The sequence below is a fragment of the Notechis scutatus genome, chromosome 2 (genome assembly GCF_049901735.1).
Source record: "Notechis scutatus isolate UNSWTSFEM ecotype Mainland chromosome 2, rNotScu1.2, whole genome shotgun sequence".
Lineage (NCBI taxonomy): Eukaryota > Metazoa > Chordata > Lepidosauria > Squamata > Elapidae > Notechis > Notechis scutatus.
The window spans coordinates 263,741,664-263,747,953 of record NC_142010.1 but is presented as its reverse complement, the minus strand read 5'-3'; the positions used below and the strand labels follow the sequence as shown (position 1 = coordinate 263,747,953).

Sequence of the window (6,290 nt, the reverse complement as noted above, 5' to 3'; positions counted from 1 at the left end):
AATACCTTAACACACTGTGCAATTTGGGACAAGTGGCTGACCCGTCTCTTCTTAAAACCCTCCAGTGATGAAGCACCTACAAATTCTGGTGACTTCCACTGGTTAATTGTTCACAGTAACAGTAAGAGTAATGGCAATAGAGTTAGAAGGGACCTTAGAGTCTGCTGCCTTATTTTGAAAGACTCCTTCTTTTTTGTGGCAACCCCTGAGATATTGGAAGACTGCTATCTTGTCACCCTTAGTTCTTCTCTTCATCAAACTAATTCCATCAACTGTTCTTTATATGTTGTAGACTCCAGTCTCCTAATCTTCTTTGTTGCTCCTCGCTGCCTTCTTTCCAGAGTCTCAAAAACTTTTTTTATATTGTGGTGACCAAAACCAGATGCAGTATAAGAGATCCTATTGTCAGTGTCCCAGCAACCCTCCACTCCGTCCAATAACTCTGAGACAGACATCTTCTCAAAGGTTCCTTTTTGTTTGGATAGTAACTGACACAACTGGGGGATCCTGAATCTGAATGTTCTGGGCTTCCTTACAATAAATGAAAACTAGGTAAAAAGTATTCTTATTTTAACAGTTTGCAAGATCTTTTTACCTTGTAACCTCTTTCTTTCTTTCTTTCTTTCTTCCCCCTTTCTTTTTCTTTCTTTTCTCAAAATTCTTTCCCTCTCTTCCTCTCCTCTCTTCTTTCTTTTTCTTTCTTTTGCTTATTTGTGTATGTATTGTGACTGGTTTTAATTGTAAAAATTAATAAACTATATTTTTAAAAAAAACAATAAATGAAAACTACTAATCCATCTCCTGCACCCATCATCACATGGCCCAACCACCATCCGTCCCGAGTTAAGACTTCCTCTCACTTATGCGCAAACCAACCTGACCTTGAATTAGAAAAAGAATGTTATTATGTCTAACTACATACACTCCAAGAAATTCTCCCTCCCACTTTCCCGGGCTCAAATGTGGCAGCGTGGGAGCATCTGGTCTCAATATGGCTTCCAAAGCTGACACCTATATTCAGCTTGAGAGATTTTATATTTAGGAGAAGGTGACACTGTCTGGCATCAGTCTTGTGAACTCACCAAGTGATTTTTTTTCCAGCACCGCCTCACAGTTTACAATGTATATATACATATAGTTTCAATTCTTCTGGTGTTCATTATTCATTGGGGAGGGGAGAATAAGGACAGGATAATTTACACTTCCTGATTGTGAGCCAGACATTATTTATCATCACCTTTACCTATCTCCTATAAAGATGACAAATGAAGGTGTATTAATGGACCTTAAAACAATATGATGCATGGCCTCCCCAACTTCAAAAGTTTTCGCTGAGTTGCATTTCCACTGTAATTAGTTTACTGCTTGTTGTCCTTTTTAATCAAATCCTGTTTTAAGCAGCCATCAGAATGAGATCTGATTTTTTTTTCCAGAGGGGCCAAGAATCTTTTGGCATTCTGTTTAGCACTACAAAGAAAATACCCTGGGAATTATGTAACTCCAACATTTAGATAAATAAATAATCATGTTTAGCACTGAGGGTGTAAATCAGCAAACTTTGAGGAGAAGGAGGCATGCTCAAAAATAGCCCATAATGAGCTGCAAATATGCTCCCCCTGGAAGATTATTAGAAGTTGCAAAGGTGGGGGAAGAGGGAGGGAGTGAGCAAGTGAGAGATATGATATAAATCTGATAGAGATGATTAGATAGATGGATGGATAGATAGATAGATAGATGGATGGATAGATAGATAGATAGATAGATAGATGGATGGATGGATGGATGGATGGATGGATGGATGGATGGATGGATGGATAGATGGATAGACAGATCGACAGACAGATAGACAGACAGACAGACAGACAGACAGACAGACAGACAGACAGATAGACAGATAGACAGATAGATAGATAGATAGATAGATAGATAGATAGATAGATAGATAGATAGATAGATAGATAGATAGATGGATGGATGGATGGATGGATGGATGGATGGATGGATGGATGGATGGATGGATGGATGGATGGATGGATGGATGGATGGATGGATAGACGGATACAGATAGATAGATAGATAGATAGATAGATAGATAGATAGATGATAGATAGATGGATAGATGGATAGATGGATAGATGGATAGATGCATAGATGCATAGATGGATGGATGGATGGATGGATGGACGGATGGACGGATGGACGGATGGACGGATAGACGGATAGACGGATAGACGGATAGACGGATAGACGGATAGACGGATAGACGGATAGATGGATAGATAGATAGATAGATAGATAGATAGATAGATAGATAGATAGATAGATAGATAGATAGATATAGCAAAAATAGATATAGACAGATGATAGCTAGATAGATATTAAACAGACAGATGAACAGAAAGATAGATGATAGATGGATAGATGGATAGATAGATAGATAGATAGATAGATAGATAGATAGATAGATAGATAGATGATAGGCAGGTAGACAGATAGAAATAGATCGCTAAATGATAAATGGATAGATAGGTATAGATGGAGAGATGAATAGATGGATAAATTTATAGATAGTTCATTAGATGATATAGTTGCAAATAGATTCAGACAGAGAGATATATAAGAGAGACGATAAAGAAATAGAGAAATTATATAAATCTGATTAGATAACTAATTGATTGATGAGTTTTAAAACCATATCAAATAAAACAAAATAAATGTAAAATATATTTCCAGCGTAAATCAGGTAAAAGAAAATGGAATACTAAAATACATACGGGCTACATCAATATTCAGATAAATACATTGCCTTTACATAATACTCCCATCTGTTCAATATAATGGATTCTTAGCTGAATTGCCTTGTCTATAAACTCAGCGCTTCTGCTCACAATTGTGTGCATTAGAGGCCAGAAGGAAATAGGACAATCTGTGATTCAACTCCCAGTAGGCTGTGCTTTCAAGTACGGATTTTTAAATATCTAAGCTAAACAAAAAAAAAACCAAAAAAACAGGACATCATAATTAAAAATAACTCCAGCCACCTCTGTTGCATTGATTAACTTCTGCCGATCCATCAGATATCAAAGACGCGTGCATCAAAATGCGAACATATTGCTTGATTCTCAAAACGGGAATCCGAATAAGGAGATCAGAATTATTATTATTATTATTGTTGCAAAGTTTCACATTCTTTCCACATCACACCTGCCATTTGGAAGGGGCAAAATATACTTAGGCAGAGATGGATAGAAGCTTTTCACCTGTAGAATGTAGGAAGAAATATTTGCATGTTGTTGTGACTGTTTGGCATGGGGATGAGAAGTTCAGCATCAGGCAAACAAGCAGGCCAGGGCAAACTTGCAGTTCTGATCAAGCAAACATAAAGCAAAGCAACTTCACATGTTAGTAAGATAAAGTTTAGACCTCGTAGTACGCGTGCTATGTAAACTATCTGAAGTTTTGTGCATACTCTGAGATGCAGAATGAAATGTTCCATAATGAACTTCAAATAGAGTTGAATCTACAAGATCCTTAGTGCTCTCTGAGCTTGAAGCCTGTAGAGATTCTCCATCATCCAGGGCATGATTGTACCAAAGGCACTTTTTCAGGAGGCAATTGGACTTCCTTTGTTTTTCTTTGAAGAGGTTTCACTTTATGTCCAAGAAGCTTCTTCAGCTCTGACTGAATAGTGGGGAACGGAAGGATTTATATTCCTTGCAGACAGCTGGTCATTTGCATCCTGGATGACTGAGAATCTATACAGACTTTTAGCTTTACAGTTTGGGATGAACACCCCTTTGAATGGTGTGGGAGTAAGAATGGATTTCTAGAGGAAAAATTGCAGACTACAGGAACCAGGAGAACCATTCAGATGACGCTGAAGACACAATCAAACTTCCAAGTGACCTGAAGGATTTTCTAAAAGGATGCAAATGACCAGCTGTCTACAAGGAGTATAAATCCTTCCGTTCCCAGCCATCCAGTCAGAGCTGAAGAAGCTTCTTAGATGAGAAGCGAAACATCTTCAAAAGAAAAAAATCAATAAAGTTCAGTTGCCTCCTGAAAAAGCATCTTTGGGACACTCTGAGTGTGGTGGTTTTCTTGCAGATGTTTCATGACCCAACTAGGTAGCATCATCAGTGCCATAAGGGAGGAGTTTGCTCTCTGTTTACACCTTTATGATTCGTTGTTTCCTTGCAGACATTTCATTACCTAACTAGGTAACATCATCCATGCTTATGATTCGTTGTTTCCTTGCAGACATTTCATTACCTAACTAGGTAACATCATCCATGCTAGAAGGGAGTGGGGTTTGGGGTCAGTTTATACACAAATGGTTTGGCTAAAAGAGAATATTTGCAACTCAAAAACTATGAGGTCCTTGGTGTTGTCTTGTGGCAGATCTTCATTTTAACAAAGGAGAATATTTATAGCACAGAGTTGAACTGTGGGATCGTTAGGGCTATCTGAGCTTGGTTGTTTTCTTGCAGACATTTCATGACCCAACTAGATAAAAGCATCAGTGCTAGAAGAGAATGAGGTTTGATCTCTGTTTATATACAAACGGTTTGGCTAGAAGAGAGTATTTGTAGCTCAAAAACTATGGGGTGATTGTGTTCTCTAAGCTTTGTTGTCTTGTGGCAGTCATTTCATGACCAAACTAAGTAACATCAGTGCTAGAAGAGAAGCGGAGTTTGACCATTCTAACCCTAATTCCTCCAGCACTGATATTGTTACCTAGTTCAGTCATGAAATGTTTGCAAGACAACAACCAAGCTCAGAGAGCTACACTTTATAACTACAGTTTAGTTATTTTTTTACAATAAGGGCATTATCTCAAAAACACAGTTATTTCTACAGGTAATATTAAAACAAGGGGAAAACTGTTGCCTTAAAGGATGAAATCTCAGTTCAGATGACCTTGAACACTGGGCCAAATCCAATGTTCTAGGCTGTTTATCCAGGCATTCTGCAACCTTGTTATTCCTATGAAGGAGAGAAGCAACCTGGAATTAAGGAGAAACTTTCTAACAGTGAGGACAATTAACCAGTGGAACAGAAGTTGCCTTCAAAAGTTATGGTTGTTTCATCACTGAAGGTTTTTAAAAAGAGACTGGACAGCCACTTGTTTGAAATGGTATAGGATCTCTTTTTGAGAGGGTTGGACTAGAAGACCTCCAAGGTCCCTTCCAACTCTGTTATTATGTTAATTAACCAATAGAACAGCTTGCAGAAATTGTAGATGCTTTATCACTGTAGGTTTTCTTTTTTTTAAAAAAAAGATTGGACAGCAATCTATCTGAAATGGTATAGGATCTCCTGCTTGGGCAGAGGGTTGGACTAGAAGACCTCCAAGGTCCCTTCCAGCTCTATTCTGATTGATTTGCACCTGTGGATCCTTTCCCATCATTGATCTAAAAGACAAAACGTAGTTTATTTCCCCAACACAATTTCATTTTTATGGCCTCGCTCACAGCTCATTGATTAGCAGACGCTGGGCAGGAAATGTAGCTGGTCAGTTAATCACTTTCCTGCTGCTGGAATTAACTAAGAGCTGAAGTCATAACCAAGGACCAGTGTAGACTCTTTTACCCCAAACTGGTTGAGGAAATCAAAATTTCCTCTGGTTTCCTGCCTCCCTGGATGAGCGGAAATGAGATGGACAATAATAAATACTTATAATAGCTCTGAACCATATTTTGCAGCAGGGCGGCTAGGAAATTGTTGCAGCCACTCAGTTCCACAAACGAAGTGATTTTTAGAAAGTAGCCTAAAGGTTGTGTGTGTGTGTGTGTGTGTGTGTGTGTGTGTGTGTGTGTTTAATCATCATATTTGTACTAAAAGCCTTTTCAGGGTTCTTGGGGAAATTGGTAGGGAAATAAACTTTTTAAAGGCATGTTTTCCAGTGTTTCTAGTATTTTGGAACTGTTCTGTGGAGGGCAGGTCCACAGTTGATCAGGTTAAAGCAGGAAAGAGAACTTAGGGTTAAAAAAAAAAATGGAGAAGGAACAACACTGCCAATGGGATTGTCCCAACCCACTTACATTAGCAAGAGGGGATTGCTGCAGACATCAATCAATCAATTGTCTGTCAATCAATTGGAATGGAACTGGAAGGGACCTTGGAGGTCTTCTAGTCCAACCCACTTCTCAGCCAGGAGACTCTATACCATTTGAGGCCAGTGGCTGTCCAATGTCTTCTTAAAGATTCCAGTGATGGAGAATCCAGAACTTCTGGAGGCAACTTCTGTTCCACTGGTTAATTGTCCTCCCTGTTAGGAAGTTTCTCCT

The 6,290-nt window shown here is 38.6% G+C and overlaps 1 pseudogene; it reads right to left on the bottom strand.

Annotated features, from left to right (window-relative positions):
* Window positions 1-1,578: 1,578 nt before the first annotated feature.
* Window positions 1,579-2,562, bottom strand: LOC148132621 (uncharacterized; annotated as a pseudogene).
* Window positions 2,563-6,290: the final 3,728 nt, after the last annotated feature.